The sequence below is a fragment of the Anabrus simplex genome, chromosome 4 (assembly GCF_040414725.1).
Source record: "Anabrus simplex isolate iqAnaSimp1 chromosome 4, ASM4041472v1, whole genome shotgun sequence".
NCBI classification, from domain to species: Eukaryota; Metazoa; Arthropoda; class Insecta; order Orthoptera; family Tettigoniidae; genus Anabrus; species Anabrus simplex.
This window is the reverse complement of record NC_090268.1, coordinates 436,552,226-436,576,333: the sequence shown is the minus strand read 5'-3', so window position 1 is coordinate 436,576,333 and position 24,108 is coordinate 436,552,226. Positions and strand designations below refer to the sequence as shown.

The 24,108-nt window shown below is 38.2% G+C and overlaps 1 protein-coding gene across 1 annotated transcript in view; it reads left to right on the top strand.

Annotated features, from left to right (window-relative positions):
• LOC136872322 (integrin alpha-PS3) overlaps nt 1-24,108 on the top strand; it is a 238,851-nt gene that overhangs the window by 155,451 nt on the left and 59,292 nt on the right. The window lies entirely within an intron of this gene.

Sequence of the window (24,108 nt, the reverse complement as noted above, 5' to 3'; positions counted from 1 at the left end):
CTCTATGCCGGGGTTGTCTGTTGTTTCATAAAGCATGGCCACCACATACAAGGCAAACAGAGTTGGAGCAAGTAAGCAACCCTGCCTCAATCCATGTGTGATCGGGAATGGTTCGGAAAAGTTGTTTTGATGGAGAATCTGTCCAGTCACACCATCATGAAGTGCTTGTACCAGGCCCACAAAATGCTCAGGACAGCCAAAGTGTCTCAGAACTGCCCACTTAGCGAGTCTTGGAACACTATCAGAGGCCTTTTCCAGGTCATAAAACACAAAATAGAGAGGCTTCTGTTCTGTACATTTCTCTTGCAATAGCCTTGCACAAAAGATCATGTCAACCCTCCGGAGGCTCGGAAACCACATTGAGACTCTGGTAATGTCCTCTCAGTGATGACTTGCAGGCAGCTAAACAGGATCCTTACAAGAAGTTTACCTATAGTGGATAGCAGAGAAATGCCATGATAGTTGTCACATATACTACGGTCACTTTTCTTGAAAATAGTAATTATATTGGCATTTTTGAGGTAGCCGGTACTGTTTGGGTTTCCCAAATTTAGAGGATGAGAGTAAAGAGCCTTGTTTTCAGGGGTAAGCCTTCACATTGAATTAGTTCAAAAGAGATGTTGTCTGGTCCAGGTGCTTTCCTAGGTTTTAGCCTGTCAAGTGCCACAGAGAATTCCTGATAAGATGGTTGAGGGGGCAGTTGTGGCACATCCCGTAGAAAGTCATCAGCAGCAGTGGAGCAGCAGTCTGAAATTCTAGAGCCTTCGCCTGCCACCAGCTGTTCTTCATTTCTCTTATTTGAGTCTGACATTTCTGTTTGAGATCTTGAAACACAGCTTTCTTCACACTGGATGATGGATCTTGAAGAAGGGATAGGTGGGCTACCTGTTTGGCATTGACAAGGCTCAGAATTTCTTCATTGTTGTCCTTGAACCAGTCTTGCCTCTTTCTTTTCTCGTAGCCGATGATTTCCTCAGCTAACTCAATGATAGTCCTTTAGAGTGTTGAGCATTCTTGCTCCACGTCATTTGTTATACTGGATTGCTTGCCAAATGGTTCATGATTGCATTTTGGAAGTCTGATGATGTGGATTTATCTGAGAGCTTGAAAGTGAAAAACTTGCATTGGGGCTTACTTGGGTGATGCAGGGTTGGTTTCCAATGGAATATTCTGAGTTGACAGATCAGAAGTTTGTGATCTGTCCAACAATCATCAATACTCCTCACAGTCTTAGTGATGAGAACATCTTTCTTTTCACACTGTCCGGTGATGACGTAGTCGAGGATATGCCAGTGCTTACATCGTGGGTGTATGCATGTGGTCTTGTAATGGTTAGGTAGGCAAAACTCAGTGTTAGTGATGAACAGCTCATGTTCTGCATATAAGCTGGGAAGTAACAGACCATTGGCACTGCAGTTACCAATATCATATTTACCAAATATATTTTCCCACAACCTTTCTACTCTGGCATTGAAGTCTCCAAGCAGTAGCAGTTTGTCTGATGGTGCTATCTCAATCAATCAGTACTGATCTGCATTTAGGGCAGTCGCCTACGTGGCAGATTCCCTATCTGTTGCTTTCCTAGCCTTTTCCAAAATGATTTCAAAGAAATTGGAAATTTATTGAACATCTCCCTTGGTAAGTTATTCCAATCCCTAACTCCCCTTCCTATAAATGAATATTTGCCCCATTTTGTCCTCTTGAATTCCAACTTTATCTTCATATTGTGATCTTTCCTACTTTTATAAACGCCATTCAAACTTATTCGTCTACTAATGTCATTCCATGCCCTGGTGATTATGGAGTTCAGCTGGTGGTAGAAATGGTTCATAGTTTCTTCATTGGCTCTCAGGGTGGGGCATATGCAGAAATGAGTGTGATGAACCTACCTCCGGTGGTATACAGAGTGACATAAGCCTTTCACTGAATGTAATGGGTGTGAACTAATGATCATTTACCAGTTTTGTCTTAACTGCAAATCCAACCTCATGAATATGATTCTCTCCATCCTCCTTCCCTTTTCAAGAGATGGTACAGCCCGATCCGGACTCAGTGATCTTCCCTTCATCTGATAGTCTAGTTTTGCTCAGTGCAGCGACGTCTATGTTAGTCTAGCAAGCTCATGGGTGATGAGAGCTGTTCTTCTCTCCGTTCTGTCACTGTTGTCATTATCAAGCAATGTTCTGACATTCCAGGATCCATTTATAAGTTTACATTCAACTGCCCAGGCAAAAGGGTGACTTCCGATGTTTAACCCACATTTTCTAGGGCCTTCCCCATTTGGGGTGGGCAGCGGTGGTCCTAAATAGGCCTGCCCAGACACAGACGCACGACCAAATTCTTGAGTAGCCACCGGGTCTCATGAAGATGACCATCATACATCTACATGTTATAATTCTCATATTTTGGTCTGTATTAAACTGTACAATAAAGTCAAATAAATATTAAAGTTTATTTATTCCACCTATTCAAACTTTAATATTTGTTTGACTTTAGATCACACATCTGCCGCCAATGTGCGGGTCCAGACTAGAAGCTCCCAGTTTACCCTAAACCTGCATCCACCATCCTTGCCCCATCGCTGTTGGACTTGATCGGGTAAAGAAAGTAGTAGGAAAAATGCCAGTAGCATGGATTTGTTTAAGGAGGTTCCCAACTTACCAGGAAATGACCCTCACGCTATGTTCTCAAAGCCATATCCTGCAGCATATATGAGATGGGACGTGCAAGGTGAGGCACCAAGATTGCAACAGAGTGCTGCAGACTCCAGTTATCAGTGAGTAGTGCCTTCACAGCCAGTCCGTCTGGCATGACCTCATCTGCTTCCACAACCATTGGGAACCGAAGTGAGAGTTTCCTCCTTCTCTTGTTTGCTGTTGGGTCAAGTGATGGATTCCAGTGTCATTTCCTCCACTGAGGGGCCGTTACCCCACCTAAGGGAGCTCATCCGCCTGAAGCCATTGGCCCCTTTAGAGAGTGAGGTTATTTACCACCACCCAACACTTGGCATTAGCAGTTTTACAGCTGGGTGCCAGACCAGCCAACCCTCCTCCTTTGTCATTCCGGACTTGGGACCAGACAATGGTGGAGTTAATAATAATAATAGGGATTAAAGAAAGGAAAATCATGAGAAAAATCTTAGGGCCAAGAGTTAAAAACGGAATACATTACCCTGAAGCCCACTCATAAACATATTTTAAAATATTTAAATTTACTGATACAATGAGTCTGCGATGAATTTAATTTATAAGCCATTTGTAAAGAATGAATAACAACAGACTTACTTATCAAATACACAAGTTTTTGCAAATCAAACATACGAGATCAAAATGGTACAAGCAAGTAGAGAAAGACCTCACTGAATTAGGATCACCAAATCTGCAAGATAGAAACATAAACAGGAAAATTGTTCACACAAGGGGATTTGAGGAAGACAAGAAGAAACCAATACGATGAATTTGGTTAGAGGAACAAAAATTACAATAATCAATGAAAATGAAGAACTATTGGGCAAAGAGAAGCTCAACAAATCTTGATTCTGTGTGGTCCTGGGGTGACCCATTCACAGATAATAATAATAATAATAATAATAATAATAATAATAATAATAATAATAATAATAATAATAATAATAATAATAATAATAATAATAATAATTATAATTATAATTATAATAGAATAATGGCCGCCAAGCTGGAGTCATGAAGTGGAGCTCCGCGATCTTGACATCTTTTCTCGCGTTCTGTGTAGTGTCGGTGAGTATCAGGGAGTATTTGAGCATTTGATTGGTGTGGTGGTTGTGTGAACGTGTTATCTTGGGAATCTAGAGCTTGTTTTAATTGATTTGAGGGCATAATTTTATTTCATTTTATTGCCATAAACGCCTCCATGTTGGATTTAACTACAATTGCTCCATAGATAACTTACCAAGAGTGTATATTGGCTGCTAACCTTGCCCTAACAACCACCCACTCGCTAAATTTTCTTGGTCTCCATAGATACTACCAACTAGATATATCATTCCACTCTTCCATTGAGGCGTCTCTAAGGCAACAGATCTTAGCCTACTGCTGGGAGCCATCTTGGTGGTCTGTGATAATATAATAATAAACACCATATGTGGGGAAGATTGGTCTCCGTTATAAGCCTGGGAAGGCAACCAGTCTAAGGGAGAAAACCCTAAATAAACCTACCGGAGCTCACAACCTCGGTAGTATCTCGATCAGGGGGTTTAACCTCTGGTCTCCTAAGACAATTTTCAACTAAAGCATGGAGGACAAACTCACGGAAGTAACTACCCCAGGTGGTATCAAATCCACCTCCGCCTTTGGCGGTGTTAGTAGGCCTTCGGATTCTGGGGAGCCCACACCAACATGCTTTGAGGACGAGTCGGAGCGTCCTGGAACTACTAGCAATAAGATCCGATATAAGGAACATAACTATTTCGCCACATTGAACATCAACTCACTACTTAAGCTAGGCAAACTGAAGCATTTAACTGATACTTTGACTCACCACAAGATACTACTCACAGCAATACAGGAAACCAGGTATACAGATGAGAATGCCTTTGATTCGCAGGGGTACCGTATTTTTAAGGGAAAGGTAGGGCGCAGGAGAATGAAGAATGTGCCACACCTGGGGACTGGGTTCATTGTAAGCCATAAGATACTGGACTCGGTAATTGACTTCGACTCGCCCAATAGTCGAGTGTCCCTTCTAACCTTCCGGTGCACAAACAAGATATACACTGCAGTAAATGTTCACGCACCTATCAATGAGGACAATAAACGTAACCCTGAAAGTACCGACAAATTTTGGGAAGAACTAGAGGACATCATCAGCAAAGTCCCAGAGCGTCATACAATCATTCTACTCGGGGACTTCAACGCACAGTTAGGGAAAGAGCGCAAATTTAGAGACATTGTGGGAGAATACCCAGCTCACTTACGAACAAATAGAAATGGGGAGCGTCTAGTGGGACTCTGCAAAGCTTTCAACCTGGTAATGAAGTCAACGGCCTTTAAGAAACTACCAAGGAAACAGAAGACCTGGACGTCACCCAACAACCTCTTAGGGGAATTTCAGATAGATCATGTTGCCATTGCAAGGAAAGCCCATAGAGAGATCCAGAATGTAAGAGTGTTAAGAGGAGCAAATTTGGACTCCGACCACTACCTCTCCAAAATAAAGCTGAAATTTCTACCTAGGAACACTAAAAGAACCAAGTCAGTTAAACTTACTAAGTTTGATTTAGAAAAACTTGCAACTTGCAAACAGTTTACAGAGAAATTGGAAAGAATAGAATGCAGAGATTGGGATGAATTGAGGAAAAATCTAGTAAAAGTAGCAACAGAGACTGCGCCATTACTAAAACAGAAGAAGCATGCCTGGTGGACAGTTAGATGTGAAGAAGCGGTAATGCAGAGGCAGATGGCCTGGTTAAAGTGGAACTCACAGAAGACACAAGAAAACAGACAGAAGTTCATAGAGCAACGGAAGATAACTGCCAATATCATCAGACAAGTGAAACGGCAATTCACAAAAGACCAATTGACACAGTTGGATGATGACTTCAAGAAGAACAATACCAGAAACTTTTACAGAGGCTTTAAACGGAACGTTAGCCACTACAGTCCACCCAGTCTCTATTTCCGTGGACCAGATGGGAAGATAGCCTATAATGACACTGACAATTGCCACCTTCTCGCCAAGTACTTCGAGGATCTCCTTAATTGTGAATCACCTGATACCTTTTTTGTTTACCAAGACAACATCAAGCAACCAAACTCGCAACCACCATCCAAAGAAGAAGTAATACAAATCATCCAGTCTCTGAAAAACAACAAAGCATCCGGAGAAGATTCGATAGTAGCCGAACTATGGAAGCAGGCTGGAGACAAGACTGTAAGCAAGCTGACAGAAATTCTACAAAACATCTGGGAGACCGAAACATTACCTAGTGACTGGACCACTGCACTGATTCATCCCTTGCACAAGAAAGGAGACTTGACTGACATCAATAATTATCGAGGAATCTCATTGGTACCAGTCACATACAAAATTTTCTCTAAAGCCTTATTAAATAGAGCCGAACCTCAACTAGACCCACAATTAGGAGAGTACCAGGCAGGATTTAGAAAAGGACGCTCTTGTACAGAACAGATACTCAATCTGCAATCAGTATTACATCAAGCAAAAATGGCCGGTAAGAAATACGTTGTCATTTTCGTCGACTTTACAAAGGCGTATGACTCGGTAGACAGACCTACTCTTATGAAGATTTTGCAGGAACTAGGACTTGATGAGAAGACCCATAACCTAATCAAACAGACTTTAAGCAACACCAGGTCACGAGTAAAGTTCAGAGGAGTCATATCAGAAAGTTTTGAAATTAAATCAGGAGTGAGACAGGGAGATGGTCTGTCCCCTCTCCTCTTTAACTGTGCCTTGGAGAAAGTAATAAGAGAGTGGCGAAAGGAGTTAGCTAGAATGGAGATTCCAAGTGGCATTTATTTGGGACATAAGCGCAATGAGCTCAATGTTGACTGTCTGGCGTATGCCGATGATCTGGCCCTGATATCTAATTCAATAGAAACTTCAGTGAAACAACTAAATGTTCTCAGACAACAAGCAGCAAAGGTTGGGCTACATGTGTCTCTCGAAAAAACACAATTCATCACGAACATCGGTGAATCTCCTTGTACGTTGCATCTGGAACAGGGAGAGATCAGGAAAACCAATAGGTTTAAGTACTTGGGAGAATGGTTGGAATCCAATCTCTCTGAAGGAACAGCTTTGTCAACTCGAGTTAACAGGCTTGAAATGGCCTACCAACTGACCAAGAATACGTATAATAAAAAGTGTCTCTCTCGTAATACTAAGATGAAGCACTACCAGACAGTCATCCGCCCTGAAGCCTTATATGCTTCAGAATGTCTAACATTCAACAGGAAGGGACTCATGGAAAAACTTGAAATCCAGGAAAGAAAGATAATGAGGAAGATACTGGGGCCAGTCAAGGAAGGGGACAGTTATAAAAGACGGCCTAACCAAGAGCTCTACAAGTACTGTGAAAGAATAACGAATGTAGCAAGGAAGAGACGCCTAGCATTCTATGGGCACGTCTACAGGATGCATCCTACCAGGTTGACCAACCGGATTCTCAGCTACTGGCAAAATAGGAAGACCAAGTCACCATGGTTGATGGAAGTGAATAAAGATCTACAGGAACTGGGAATAACAGAAGGAATCTTAAAGGATCGTACAGCACTCAGGAAGATGCTTAAACATAAGAAGTTCCAGGACAGATTATCAACAAAGAAGACTGGCGCCCTTTGGACAAAGGAGAGGAAGGAGCAACACAGCCTGAGGATGCGCAACTACTGGGCAAACATCAAAGCCCATTCCAAAATGCAATAGTTGAATGTCGTGGTCCTTAGCTGGCCTATACGAAACAAGAATAATAATAATAATAATAATAATAATAATAATAATAATAATAATCATCATCATCATCATGAAATGTCGTATGGCTTTTAGTGCCGGGATATCCCAGGACGGGTTCAGCTCGCCACATGCAGGTCTTTGTATTCGATGTCCGTAGGCGACCTGCGTGTCGTGATGAGGATGAAATGATGATGAAGACGACACATACACCCAGCCCCCGTGCCATTGGAATTAACCAATTAAGGTTAAAATCCCCGACCCTGCTGGGAATCGAACTCGGACCCTCTTAACTGAAAGCCAGTACGCTGACCATTCAGCCAACGAGTCGGAAATAATAATAATAATAATAATAATAATAATAATAATAATAATAATAATAATAATAATAATAATAATAACAACAACAACTCACCTTCAGCCTGAACAATCCAGTTTTCAGCCTGATCTGAAATCACTGTTTTCTGAGTGATGACTTGATTGGCATAAATCTTTGTCTGCAGCTTTTTCTCTTAGGTCCTCTATACCAGGACCACACACTTCATCAGATGTATCTTCTGGACTGTCATGGAATATACTCAGCTACTCTTCATCTTTGAGAGGTGCTGGTCTACTTGACATGTTTACCTACTGTGACAAGCTGACAGATGACAAAACTACCAGAGATGCAGAGGAAATAATGCTTGTACAGTTCACAATCTAACCAAGTTTCATTGTTGAGCATAATTATGAGAGCTGCAAACATTCCAATCAATCAATCAATCAATCAATCAATCAATCAATCAATCAATCAATCAATCAATCAATCAATCAATCAATCAATCAATCAATCAATTGATCAATCAATTGATCAATCTATCTATCTATCAATCAATCAATCAATCAATCAATCAATCAGTGATGTGCATTTAGGACAGTCACCCAGTGGCAGATTCCCTATCAGTTCTTTACCTAGCTTTTTCTTAAATATTTTCAAAGAACTTGGAAGTCGATCAAACATTTCCCTCAATAATTTATTCTGATTCCTAACTCCTCATCCTGTAAATAAATATTTACCTCAATTTGTCCTCTTGAATTCCAACTTTATCTTTACCTTCTTTCCTACTTTTAAAAGCTCCGCTCAAACTTATTCGTCTACTGACGTCGTTCCACACCAACTCACTCCTGACAGCTCGAAACATACCACATTGTCAAGCATCTCATCTCTTTACTTCCAAGTCTTCCCAGCCCAAAGTTTGCAACATTTTAGTAACACTACTCCTTTGTTGGAAATCACCCGAAACAAATCCAGCTGGTTTCCTTCAACTTTTTTCCAGTTCTCGTATCAAGTAGTCCTGGTGAGGGTCCCATACACCGGAGCCATACTCTAACTGCAGTCTTACCAGAGACTTACACGCCCTCTCTTTTACATCCTTACTCTTCTTCTTCTTCTTGTTCTTTTTTCTACCACTTTTCCCACACCTGTGTGGTCGTGGGTGCAAACTGTGTCACACATGTGAATTTGGCCCTGTTTTATGACTGGATGTCCTTCTTGACACCAACACTATATGGGGGGGATGTTTCTGTGGTGGTTCATAGTGTGATGTGTTGTCTGAATGTGAAGAGGACAGTGTTGGAACATACACAAACATCCAGTCCCCGAGCCAGAAGAATTAATCGGAAGCGATTAAAATCCCCGACCCGGGACCCTCTGGTCCGAAGGGCAGTACGCTCACCTTTCCGCCAACGATTCGGACCTTTACATCCTTACTACAACCCCTAAATACCTTCGTAACCATGTGAAAAGATCTATAACCTTTTATAACAACCTCGTTAATATGATTACCACAATGAAGATCATTCCTTATATTAACACCTAGGTACTTACATTGTTCCCCATGAGGTACTATCACCCCATCAACACAATAATTAAAATTGAGAGGACATTTACTCTTGGAGAAACTTACAACTTGGCTTTCATCTCTTTTACATTCATACCATTGACTGCTGTCCATCTCACAACATGTTTTAAGTCCCCGTGCAGTCGCTCATAATCCTGCAATTCATTTACTACTCTATACAGTATAACATTGTCCACAAATAGCCTTAACTGTGAATCCAGTTCTTTACTCATATCATTTATATATATAAGAAAACATAAAGGTCCAATAATACTGCCCTTTGGGACCCCACTGTTAATATTTTCTTTTTTGTTGTTGTTATGATAATCAACACAGTACTCAGAATGTCCACTTTGGCAGTAGGAGGTATACTCATTACCAATGCTCTGATCAATGATGCAAAATCAATTATATTTATATTTATATTTATTATGGATGATCCCAACCTGGGAAAGGCACTGCAACTCAATATCTTACAATAAAAACTGTGGTCGTAATGGGGTTTGAAAAAATGGTAGTTCTAGTATTAAGAAAAGAGTAGATGAACAACTGATAGGGAATCTTAAATGCAGATTCTTGGTGGATGATTTTTTGAAGTTTCCACTTGGTGTCTTCTGTATTGTTGATTTCTTCCACTACCTTCTAAGAAACTTCCTTTTCATAAACCTCAAGAAGTCTGCAGGGTTATAGGTTTTCTTGCCCACATTGCAACTGCTGTGCCAGCATTGTTGCCTCTTGCTATATATCACAATGGGAATATGAACAAGAATACATAGTAGGACCAATACACTAATAGGTCATTGCAGGAAGAGGGAGTAACAGAAAGAAGAGAGAATGGCAAACAAGTCATTTATTTGCAAACCCGGCCATCTCAAAAAAAAAAAAAAATTAAAAAAATACCCAGCTGAAATTCACTTTTTGTGCTGAATGTGTTCTTTGTCCACTCTTACACAAGACAGCAAACTATTAGCTGAAACTTGGCCTCTAATGAGCTGACTTTCTTCATCAAAAATTTAATTAGGTGAAAGATGTTGAATTTCTACTGACTAAACATTTTGGGACTCATTGGTAAAATGTAGAAGTGCTGAAGATTTACAAAGAACTCATTAACAATTACCTTCCACAAAACAACCCAGAAGATGGGGAAGATGCACGTGAGCAAAGTGTAGACAATGGCATTAAGTAATGTTTGGCTTTTTATACTGTACTAGCAAGATACCCGTGCTTCGCTACGGTATTATACTGAAATTTATAATTGAATGCTTATTGTTTTAGATATATAATCCGCCGAAATTCGCGATCTGACTCGTTTTCTGCGAGAATCCTCCAAAATTCCCGATCTGACTCGTTTTCTATTATTTTACAGCACGTTTCCTCCCATTTTTCAATATTCCTTTCTAGCAATCGATTTCGTACTTCCCGGGCTAGGCTCAGGTATTCCTCCTGGTCAGTTGGGTCCGTAAATCTTTGCCATCTTTTCCTTTAATCATTTTTAATATGGATAAAATCCTTCAGGAGATCCGGCGTGGTGTCATATTGGGTGATTTGGCGGCACTGAACCCGCGGCCGGACTGCATTCTTAGTCATTACCCGTCCAGGAGCCGTTGCCAGCGCGCTCCGCACATTTGACGACGGTCCGGAACATTATTATTATTATTATTATTCTTATTATTATTATTATTATTATTATTATTATTATTATTATTATTATTATTATTATTATTATTAATATTATTATTATTATGTGTTGCTGGAATGGCTGATGACAGGGAAAACCGGAGTATCCGGAGAAAAACCTGTCCCGCCTCCGTTTTGTCCAGCACGAATGTCACATGGAGTGACCGGGATTTGAACCACGGAACCCAGCTTTGAGAGGCCGGCGCGGTGCCGCCTGAGCAACGGAGGATCCTTATAAGTACATTAATAACAGTAAAATCAATTGGTCTCACCTCCTTCTACACCCCACCGCCGTTAAGTTTATTTACCGCCACCTCCCCCCCCCCCCCCAAAAAGGGAGATTCCAAACACCAATGTTCACGTCTATTACCTTCAGTTTTGAGATATAAGTATCCCCATAAAAGTAATTTACTTTTTCACTTCATTTCACACTACCCCCCCCCCCCCCACCGCCTAAGTGAACTTTCCCCAAAAAAATACTTGTTTCTTTAATAGTAAAGGATCTTCTAAATACCAATTATCACGACTCTAACTTCTTCAGTTTTTGATTTATGTGTCCTCATGAAAGGAATTCAACTCCTTTACACGCCCGCCCTCCAAGATGGTTTCCCGCCCAAAACGCGTTTTTCTTTGTTTTTAAAGGAGATCCAAATACGAATTTTCACATCTGTAATAACTTTAGTTTTTATTAGATGTATGTATTCTCATACAATTAAGCCAATCAATTTTTCAATTCTTTCAACCCCCACCCCCGCTTCATTGGATTTTAAGAGAATACGTGTATTTTTACTTTTAAAGCAGATTGAAAATATCAAATTTCACGTCTGTAAAAGCTTCATTTTTGATATATCAGTAGCCTAATTAAAAGAATTCAACACCATTTTCAGTCACGTTTACCCCCACCCTCCACCCAGGTGATATTTCCGAAAACTAAAAATACACGTTTCTTTATGTTTAATAGAGATAAAAAATACCATTTTTCCCTTCTGTAACATGTTAAGTTTTTTAGATATACTGTAAAAATTCTCATTTCAAAATTTCACCCCTTTTGAGTTCACCTTACGTGGAGTTTCCAAAAACAAATCACCTATGTTTCTTTACATTTACAGGAGATTCCAAACACCCACTTTTTACGTCTGTAACATTTTACGTTTCCAAGATATTCTGTAGATATAGTCCTTCAAAAATTCACCCCAATTTGTCACTCCTGTTTAACCGCCATTAATTGGATTTTCCGAAAACAAAATATACGTGTTTCTTTATTTTTAAAGGAGATTCTAAATACCAATTTTCACATCTACAACCTTTAAAAGTTTTGAGATATAGATACACTCATTTTAAAATATTACCCCCTTTTCACTCCCTCCCTTAACTGGATTTTCCAGAAACAAAAAAATACGTGTTTCTTTATTTTTAAGGAGATCCCAAATACCGATTTTCAGGTCTGTAATATCTTCAGTTTCTGAGATATAAGTAGCCTCATTAAAGGCATTCAACCCTTTTTCCACCCCTTTTCACTCCTCCTATTGCGATTTTCCGAAAACAAAAAAATACGTGTTTCTTTATTTTTAATGAAGATTCTAAATACCAGTTTTTACATCTGCAAACTTTAAAGTTTGGAGATAGAGATTCACTCTTTTTTAAAAATTCACCCCCCTTTTCACCCTCCCATTAATTGGATTTTCCAAAACAAAAAAATACGTGTTTCTTTATTTTTAAAAGAGATCAAAAGTACCAATTTTCAGGTCTGTAATATCTTCAGTTTCTGAAATATAAGTACCGGTATCCTAATTGAAGGCATTCAACCCATTTTTCCCCATTTTCACCCTTTTTCACCCCTCCTATTGGGGTTTTCAGAAAACAAAAAAATACATGTATCCTTATTTTAAAAGAAGATTCTAAATACCAATTTTTACATCTGTAAACTTTTAAAGTTTTGAGATATAGATACACTCTTTTTAAAATTTCACCCCCCCCCCCTTTTCACCCCATTAGCGACGGAATATCAAAAAATCCTCTCTTAGCGAGCACCTACATCTTAATATGAATATATCCCCAAAATTTCATTTCGTTATGTCCAGTAGTTTTGGCTCGGCGATGATGAATCAGTCAGTCAGTCAGTCAGTCAGGACAAGTTATTTTATATATATAGATTGATTTCCATTTAGTTAACTTTTAAATAAAGCATTTCTTGTGCATTTTCATTCCGTCAGTTTCTTTCATTTGGTGCAAACCCGGCCATCTTCAAAATTGAAATTTAAATATTCCAAATATTACAAATAAAACATTGGTATTCTGTAACATGCATTACAATGCTGTTTATAAGCTACTAGCAAGATACCCGTGCTTCGCTACGGTATTATACTGAAATTTGTAATTGAATGCTTATTGTTTTAGATATATAATCCGCCGAAATTCACGATCTGATTCCTTTTCTGCGAGAATCCGCCAAAATTCGCGATCTGTCTCGTTTTCTAATAGGTTACGGCAAGTTTCCTCCCATTTTTCAATCTTTCTTTCCAGCAATCGATATCGTACTTCCCGGGCTAGGTCCAGGTATTCCACCCAGTTAGTTGGGCCCCTAAATCTTTGCCATCTTTTCCTATAATCATTTTTAATATGGATCAAATCCTTCAGGGGATCTGTCGTGGCGTCGTCTTGAGTGCCTTGGCGGTAGCCTACTGAACCCGCGGCCGGACTGCATTCTTAGTCATTAGCCGTCCAGGACCCGTTTCCAGCGTGGGCGGCACATGTGACGACGGTCCAGAATATTATTATTATTATTATTATTGTTATTATTATTATTATTATTATTATTATTATTATTATTATTATTATTATTATTTTATTATTATATGTTCTGGACCCCACAGCAATATGCAAGACCGCTACTTGGCGGTAAATTACATCTGCTGCCATTGTCATTGTTGACAATGTGACCAGCACCATTGTCGCGCGTAGGCATGTGTGCGGGATATCTGGCGATACAAATGACATAGCTCCGTGTATTATTGACCTTATTATAGAGGTGAACAATTTGACGGCCAATCTCATTCCTACCGTTTATTTCAAATGTGTTTAAATTTTTATTTATATGCCAGGAGAATCTACTGTAATCTAAGAACGTTCTCCGAAGGAAAAGATGGCTGTTGAAAAAGAACCCAGGAAAGATTAAAAATGATCGGTATGATCAGAATAAGTACATCGAAAGTCTACAGCCTGTTTCCTATCATTCGACAGGATCAGAGATGGAATGAATAAAGCCCAATCTAGCGGCGACAATAGGAATTGTGCCAGCTGCCGAAGCTCCCCTCTGGGGCAATGATCGATGAGTGACAAATGAAATGAAATATTGTACAGTGTTGGTGGAATGAATGATGACAGGGAATGCCGGAGTATCCGGAGAAAAACCTGTCCCGCCTCCATTTTGTCCAGCACGAATGTCACATGGAGTGACCGGGATTTGAAACACGGAACCCAGCTGTGAGAGGCTGGCGCGCTGCCGCCTGAGCAACGGAGGCTCCTTATAAGTACATTATGAACAGTAAAATCAATTGGTCTCACCTTCTTTTACACCCCACCGCCGTTAAGTTTATTTACCTCCCCCCCAAAAAAAACTAAAAGAAGGCGTGTTTCTTTATGTTTAATGGAGATTCCAAATACCAATGTTCACGTTTATTACCTTCAGTTTTGAGATATAAGTATCCCCTTAAAAATAATTCACTTTTTTAACTTCCTTTCACACTACCTCCCCCCCTCACAAAGTGATATTAAGGCAAAAAATACTTGTTCCTTTAATAGGATAGGATCTTCTAAATACCATTTATCACCACTCTAACCTCTTCAGTTTTCGATTTATGTGTCCTCATGAAAGGAATTCAACTCCTTTTCACTCCCGCCCCCCCTCCCAAGATTTTCCCCCCAAAAAAGCGCTTTTCTTTGTTTTTAAAGGAGATCAAAATACCAATTTTCATGCCTGTAACAACTTTAGTTTTTATTAGATGTATGTATTCTCATACAAATAAGTCAATTAATTTTTTCAATCCTTTAACCCCCCAAACCCCCTTCATTGGATTTTCCGAGAATACGTGTTTGTTTACTTTTAAAGCAGATTCCACAAATAAAATTTCACGTGTGTAACATCTTCATTTTTGAGATATCAGAGGCCTAATTAAAATAATTCGACACCATTTTCAGTCACTTTTACCCCCCCCCCACTACCCAAGTGGTATTTCCGAAAACTAAAAATACACGTTTCTTTATTTTAATAGAATAAAAAAATTACCATTTTTCACTTGTGTAACATGTTAACTTTTTTGAGATATACTGTAGAAATTCTCATTTTAAAATTTCACCCCTTTTTAGTTCCCCTTACAGGAGATTCCAAATACCCACTTTTTACGTCTGTAACATTTTACGCTTCTCAGATATTCTGTAGATATAGTCTTTCAAAAAATTCACCCCAATTTGCCACTCCTGTTTAACCGCCATTAATTGAATTTTCCAAAGGCAAAAATATACGTGTTTCTTTATTTTTAAAGGAGATCCCATTTACAAATTTTCAGTTCTCTAATATCTTCAGTTTCTGAGATATATGTATCCTCATTAAAGGCATTCAACCCATTATTCACCCTTTTACACCCCTCCTATTGGGATTTAGAGAAAACAAAGAAATACGTGTTCCTTTATTTTGAAGGGAGATTCTAAACACCAATTTTTACATCTGTAAACGTTTAAAGTTTTAAGATGTAGACACACTCATTTTAAAAATTCACCCCCCCCCCCTTTTCACCCCCCATTATTTGGATTCTCCAAAAACGAAAAAAAACATTTTTCTTTATTTTTAAAGTAGATCCCAAATACCAATTTTCAGGTCTATAATATCTTCAGGTTCTGAAATATAAGTAGCCCCATTAAAGGCATTCAACCTCTTTTTCACCTTTTTCCACCCTTCCTATTAGGATTTTCTGAAAACAAAAAAATACGTGTTTCTTTATTTTTAAAGGAGATGCTAAATACCAAATTTTATATCTATAAACTTTAAAAGTTTTGAGATAGAGATACACTCATTTTAAAACTTTCATCCCCCCTTTTCACCCCCCATAATTTGGATTTTCCCACAACGAAAAATACCTGTTTCTTTATTTTTAAACTAGATCCCAAATACCAATTTTCAGGTCTGTAATATATTCAGTTTCTAAGATATAAGTATTCTCTTTAAAGGCATTCAACCCATTTTTCACCCCTTTTCACCCCTCCTATTGGGATTTTCCGAAAACAAAAAATACGTGTTCCTTTATTTTTAAAGGAGATTCTAAATACCAATTTTTACATCTCTGAACTTTAAAACTTTTGAGATATAGATGCACTTATTTTAAAAATTCACCCCCCTTTTCGCCCTCGCATTAATTGGATTTTCCAAAAACAAAAAAATATGTGTTTCTTTATTTTTAAAGGAGATCCCAAACACCAATTTTCAGGTCTATAATATCTTCAGTTTCTGAGATATAAGTAGCCTCATTAAAGGCATTCAACCCCTTTTTCACCCCTTTTCACTCCTCCTATTGCGATTTTCCGAAAACAAAAAAATACGTGTTTCTTTATTTTTAAAGGAGATCCCAAACACCAATTTTCAGGTCTATAATATCTTCAGTTTCTGAGATATAAGTAGCCTCATTAAAGGCATTCAACCCCTTTTTCACCCCTTTTCACTCCTCCGCGATTTTCCGAAAACAAAAAAATACGTGTTTCTTTTTTTTTAATGAAGATTCTAAATACCAATTTTTACATTTGCAAACTTTAAAAGTTTGGAGATATAGATTCACTCATTTTAAAAATTCACCCCCTTTCCACCCTCTCATTAATTGGATTTTCCAAAAACAAAAAAATACGTGTTTCTTTATTTTTAAAAGAGATCAAAAGTACCAATTTTCAGGTCTGTAATATCTTCAGTTTCTGAGATATAAGTACCGGTATCTTGATTAAAGGCATTCAACCCATTTTCCCCCATTTTCACCCTTTTTCATCCCTCCTATTGGGATTTTCTGAAAACAAAAAAATATGTGTTTCCTTATTTTTAAAGAAGATTCTAAATACCAATTTTTACATCTGTAAACTTTTAAAGTTTTGAGATATAGATACACTCATTTTAAAATTTCACCCCCCTTTTCACCCCCTTAGCCACGGAATATCCAAAAATCCTCTCTTAGCGAGCACCTACATCTTAATATGAATATATCCCCAAAATTTCATTTCGTTATGTCCAGTAGTTTTGGCTCGGCGATGATGAATCAGTCAGTCAGTCAGTCAGTCAGTCAGTCAGGACAAGTTATTTTATATATATAGACTAGCAAGATACCCGTGCTTCGCTACGGTATTACTGAAATTTATAATTGAATGCTTATTGTTTTAGATATAGGCCCTATAATCCGCCGAAATTCGCGATCTGACTCGTTTTCTGCGAGAATCCTCCAAAATTCCCGATCTGACTCGTTTTCTATTTTTTTACAGCACGTTTCCTCCCATTTTTCAATATTCCTTTCTAGCAATCGATTTCGTACTTCCCGGGCTAGGCTCAGGTATTCCTCCTGGTCAGTTGGGTCCGTAAATCTTTGCCATCTTTTCCTTTAATCATTTTTAATATGGATAAAATCCTTCAGGAGATCCGGCGTGGTGTCATATTGGGTGATTTGGCGGCACTGAACCCGCGGCCGGACTGCATTCTTAGTCATTACCCGTCCAGGAGCCGTTGCCAGCGCGCTCCGCACATTTGACGACGGTCCGGAACATTATTATTATTATTATTATTATTATTATTATTATTATTATTATGTGTTGCTGGAATGGCTGATGACAGGGAAAACCGGAGTATCCGGAGAAAAACCTGTCCCGCCTCCGTTTTGTCCAGCACGAATGTCACATGGAGTGACCGGGATTTGAACCACGGAACCCAGCTTTGAGAGGCCGGCGCGGTGCCGCCTGAGCAACGGAGGATCCTTATAAGTACATTAATAACAGTAAAATCAATTGGTCTCACCTCTTTCTACACCCCACCGCCGTTAAGTTTATTTACCGCCACCTCCCCCCCCCCCCCCCCAAAGGGAGATTCCAAACACCAATGTTCACGTCTATTACCTTCAGTTTTGAGATATAAGTATCCCCATAAAAGTAATTTACTTTTTCACTTCATTTCACACTACCCCCCGCCTAAGTGAACTTTCCTCAAAAAAATACTTGTTTCTTTAATAGTAAAGGATCTTCTAAATACCAATTATCACGACTCTAACTTCTTCAGTTTTTGATTTATGTGTCCTCATGAAAGGAATTCAACTCCTTTACACGCCCGCCCTCCAAGATGGTTTCCCGCCCAAAACGCGTTTTTCTTTGTTTTTAAAGGAGATCCAAATACGAATTTTCACATCTGTAATAACTTTAGTTTTTATTAGATGTATGTATTCTCATACAATTAAGCCAATCAATTTTTCAGTTCTTTCAACCCCCACCCCCGCTTCATTGGATTTTAAGAGAATACGTGTATTTTTACTTTTAAAGCAGATTGAAAATATCAAATTTCACGTCTGTAAAAGCTTCATTTTTGATATATCAGTAGCCTAATTAAAAGAATTCAACACCATTTTCAGTCACGTTTACCCCCACCCTCCACCCAGGTGATATTTCCGAAAACTAAAAATACACGTTTCTTTATGTTTAATAGAGATAAAAAATACCATTTTTCACTTCTGTAACATGTTAAGTTTTTTAGATATACTGTAAAAATTCTCATTTCAAAATTTCACCCCTTTTGAGTTCACCTTACGTGGAGTTTCCAAAAACAAATCACCTATGTTTCTTTACATTTACAGGAGATTCCAAACACCCACTTTTTACGTCTGTAACATTTTACGTTTCCAAGATATTCTGTAGATATAGTCCTTCAAAAATTCACCCCAATTTGTCACTCCTGTTTAACCGCCATTAATTGGATTTTCCGAAAACAAAATATACGTGTTTCTTTATTTTTAAAGGAGATTCTAAATACCAATTTTCACATCTACAACCTTTAAAAGTTTTGAGATATAGATACACTCATTTTAAAATATTACCCCCTTTTCACTCCCTCCCTTAACTGGATTTTCCAGAAACAAAAAAATACGTGTTTCTTTATTTTTAAGGAGATCCCAAATACCGATTTTCAGGTCTGTAATATCTTCAGTTTCTGAGATATAAGTAGCCTCATTAAAGGCATTCAACCCTTTTTCCACCCCTTTTCACTCCTCCTATTGCGATTTTCCGAAAACAAAAAAATACGTGTTTCTTTATTTTTAATGAAGATTCTAAATACCAGTTTTTACATCTGCAAACTTTAAAAGTTTGGAGATAGAGATTCACTCTTTTTTAAAAATTCACCCCCTTTTCACCCTTCCATTAATTGGATTTTCCAAAAACAAAAAAATACGTGTTTCTTAATTTTTAAAAGAGATCAAAAGTACCAATTTTCAGGTCTGTAATATCTTCAGTTTCTGAAATATAAGTACCGGTATCCTAATTGAAGGCATTCAACCCATTTTTCCCCATTTTCACCCTTTTTCACCCCTCCTATTGGGGTTTTCAGAAAACAAAAAATACATGTATCCTTATTTTAAAAGAAGATTCTAAATACCATTTTTTACATCTGTAAACTTTTAAAGTTTTGAGATATAGATACACTCTTTTTAAAATTTCACCCCCCCCCCCCTTTTCACCCCCTTAGCGACGGAATATCAAAAAATCCTCTCTTAGCGAGCACCTACATCTTAATATGAATATATCCCCAAAATTTCATTTCGTTATGTCCAGTAGTTTTGGCTCGGCGATGATGAATCAGTCAGTCAGTCAGTCAGTCAGTCAGGACAAGTTATTTTATATATATAGACTAGCAAGATACCCGTGCTTCGTTACGGTGTTATACTGAAATTTATAATTGAATGCTTATGGTTTTATATATAACCCACCGATATTCGCGATCTGACTCGTTTTCTGAGAGATTCCACCAAAATTTTCGATCTGACTCGTTTTCTGAGTGATTACGGCAACGTTCCTCCCATTTTTCAATCTTCTCTCCAGCAATCGATTTCGTACTTCCCGGGATAGGTCCAGGTATTCCACCCGGTCAGTGGAGTCCCTAAATCTTTGCCATCTTTTCCTATAAGCATTTTTAATGTGGATCAAATCCTTGAGGAGATCCGGCGTGGTGTCGTCTCGGGTGCCTTGGCGGTACTGAACTTCTACTTGGCGGTAAATTACATCTGCTGCCGTTGTCATTGATGACAGTATGACCAGCACCATCGTCGCCCTTATGCAAGTGCGCAGGACTTCTGGCGATTCGAATGACAGACTTCCGTGCATTATTGACCTTATTACAGAGGTGAACAATTGCAAGGTCAATCATATATCTATCGTTTATTTCAAGTATGTTTAAATTTTTGTTTATATGCCAGAAGAATCTACTGTAATCTAAGAAGGTTCTCCAAAGGAAAAGATGGCTCTTGAAAACGAACCCAGGAGAGATTAAAAACGATCGGTTTATGATCAGAATAAGTACATTGAAAATCCACAGCCTGTTTCCAGTCATTCAACCGGGTCAGGAGTGGAATGAATAAGCCCTGCCGAAGCCTGTCGCACTCCACTGGGGCAATGATTAAATGAATGACAAATGAAATGAAATGATATTGGAGAGTGTTGCTGGAATGAATGATGACGGGGAAAACCGGAGTACCCGGAGAAAAACCTGTCCCGCCTCCGCTTTAACCAGCACAAATCTCAGATGGAGTGACCGGGATTTGAACCACGAAACTCAGCGGTAGAAGCCAGCGCGCTGCCGCCTGAGCCACGGAGGCTCCTTATAAGTACATTAGGAACAGTAAAATCAAATGGTCTCACCTCCGTTTTCACCCCACCGCGGTTAAGTTGATTTACCTCCACCCCCAAAAATAGAAAACGTGTTCCTTTATGTTTAAAGGAGATTCCAAATACCAATGTTCACGTGTGTTACCTTCAGTTTTGAGATATAAGTATTCCCATAAAAGTAATTCACTTTTTTCACTTACTTTCACACTCCCCGCCCCCCTTAAGTGAATTTTCCGGCAAAAAGTACTTGTTTCTTTAATAGTAAAGGATCTTCTAAATACCGATTATCTTCAGTTTTTGAGATATGTGTCGTCATGAAGCGAATTCAACTCCTTTTCACACTCGCCCCCAAAAATTATTCTCCGCCCCCCCCCCCAAAAGCGTCGTTTTATTTTGAAAGAAGATCTAAATACCAATTTTCACGTCTGTAACAACTTTAGTTTTTATCAGATGTAAGTATCCTCATACAATTAATTGAATAAATTTTTCAATTTTTCACCCCCCCCCCCCCCGCGCAACCTTCATTGGATTTTCCGATAATACCTGTTTCCTTACTTTAACAGGAGATTCCAAATACCAATATAAACGTCTGCAACATTTTACGTTTCTGAGATATACTGTAGATGTAGTCTTTCTAAAAATTCACCCCACTTTGTCACTCCTGTTTAACCCCCATTATTTAGATTATCCAAAAACAAAAAAATTAATGTTTCTGTATTTTTAAAGGAGATTCCATATATTAACTGTCTGTCTGGTCTGTAATATCTTCTGTTTCTGAGATATAAGTATGCTCATTAAAGACATTCAACCCCTTATTCACACTTTTCACTCCTCTTATTGGGATTTTCTGAAAACAAAAAAATACGTGTTCTTTTATTTTTAAAGGAGATTCTAAACATCAATTTTTACAACTGCAAACTTTTGAAGTTTTGAGATATAGATACACTCATTTGTTAAATACACCCCCCTTTCACCCTCCCCCCCACTATTTGGATTTTTTAAAAACAAAATATACATGTTTCTTTATTTATAAAGGAGATCCCAAATACCGATTTTCAGGTCTGTAAGATCTTCAGTTTCTGAGAAATAAGGATCCTTATTAAAGGCATTAAACTATTTTTCACCCCTTTTCACCCCTCCTTATGGGATTTTCCGAAAACAAAAAAATACATGTTTCTTTATTTTGAAAGTAGATTCTAAGTACAAATTTTAACATCTGTAAACTTTGAAAGTTTTGAGATATAGATACACTCATTTTAAAAATTCATCCCCCTTTCAACCCTCCACTCTTTGGACTTTCCAAAAACAAAAAGTACATGTTTCTTTATTTTTAAAGGAGATCCCAAATACCTTTTTTCAGGTCTTTAATATTGTCAGTTTCTGAGATATAAGTATCCGCATTAAAGGCATTCAACCCCTTTTCACCCCTCCTATTAGGATTTTCCGAAAACAAAAAAATACATGTTTATTTATTTTTAAAGGAGATTATAAATACCAATTTTTACATCTGTAAACTTTTAAAGTTTTAAGATGTAGATACACTCATTTTTAAAATTCACCCCCCTTTTCACCCCCCCCCCCCCCATTATTTGGATTTTCCAAGAACTAAAAAATACCTGTTTCTTTACTTTTAAAGTAGATCCCAAATACCAATTTTTAGGTCTGTAATATCTTCAGGTTCTGAAATATAAGTAGCCTCAATAAAGGCATTCAACCCATTTTCCACCCTTCCTATTGGGATTTTCCGAAAACAAAAAATTACGTGTTTCTTTATTTTTAAAGGAGATTCTAAATACTAATTTTTACATCTCTAAACTTTAAAGTTTTGAAATATAGATACACTCATTTTCAAAATCACCCCCCTTTAACCCCCCCCATTAATTGGATTTTCCAAAAACAAAAGAATACGTGTTTCTTTATTTTTAAAGGAGATCCCAAACACCAATTTTCAGGTCTGTAATATTTTCAGTTTCTGAGATATAACTATCGTCATTAACGGCATTCAACCCATTTTTCACCCCTTTTCACCCCTTCTATTGGGATTTTCCGAAAACAAAAAAATACGTGTTTCTTTATTTATAATGAAAATTCTAAATACCAATATTTACATCTGTAAACTTTCAAAGTTTTGAGATATTGATACACTCATTTCAATAATTCATCCCTCTTTTCCCCCTCCCATTAATTGGATTTTCCAAAAACAAAAAATACGTGTTTCTTTATTTTTAAAAGATATCAAGTGTACCAATTTTCAGGTCTGTAATATCTTCAGTTTCTGAGATATAAGTACTGGTATCCTGATTAAAGGCATTCAACCCTTTTTTCACCGTTTTTCACCCCTCCTGTTGGGATTTTCTGAAAATAAAAAAAATACGTGTTTCCTTATTTTGAAAGAAGATCCTAAATACCAATTTTTACATCTGTAAACTTTTAAAGTTTTGAGATATAGATACACTCATTTTAAAATTTCAACCCCCTTTTTACCCCCTTAGCGACGGAATATCCAAAAATCCTCTCTTAGCGAGCACCTACATGTTAATATGAATGTATCCCCAAAATTTCATTTCTTTATGTCCAGTAGTTTTGGCTCGGCGATGATGAATCAGTCAGTCAGTCAGTCAGGACAAGTTATTTTATATATATAGATTAAGCAAATAAAAATCATTCTAAATCTGATTATTTAGATTTTACAAAACATGTTCAGTTTCCTGAAAAATGTAACCATTTGGCCGGTTTTGCAAATAGATGACTCAAACATGAAATCACAAAAGGACAAGGGCAGTACTGTCATCTTCACATGTCCTTCCTCTACATCCTGAAGAGCTCATTTCTGCTTCCAACTTCATCAGGAGAGTAGGCTTGGATACTCAATGGGTTTCTTTTACATGCCAACATTAATGACATGCCTAATAAAGAATGTCCTTTGGCAGAACTCGAAAACAATAAGCTGGTTAAGAACATACGTGAACACGTTTATATAAAACTGAAAGGTAAATTAAGAGGTCCACCTCTGCGGTGCAGTGGTTAGTGTGATTAGCTGCCACCCCTGCTGGCCCGGATTCAATTCCCAGCTCTGCCACTAAATTTGAAACGTGGTACGAGGGCTGGAGCGGGATCCACTCAGCCTTGGGAGCTCAATTGAGTGGAGGGTTTCAATTCCTAACTCAGCCATCCTCGAAGTGGTTTTCCATGGTTTCCCACCTCTCCTCCAGGCAAGTGC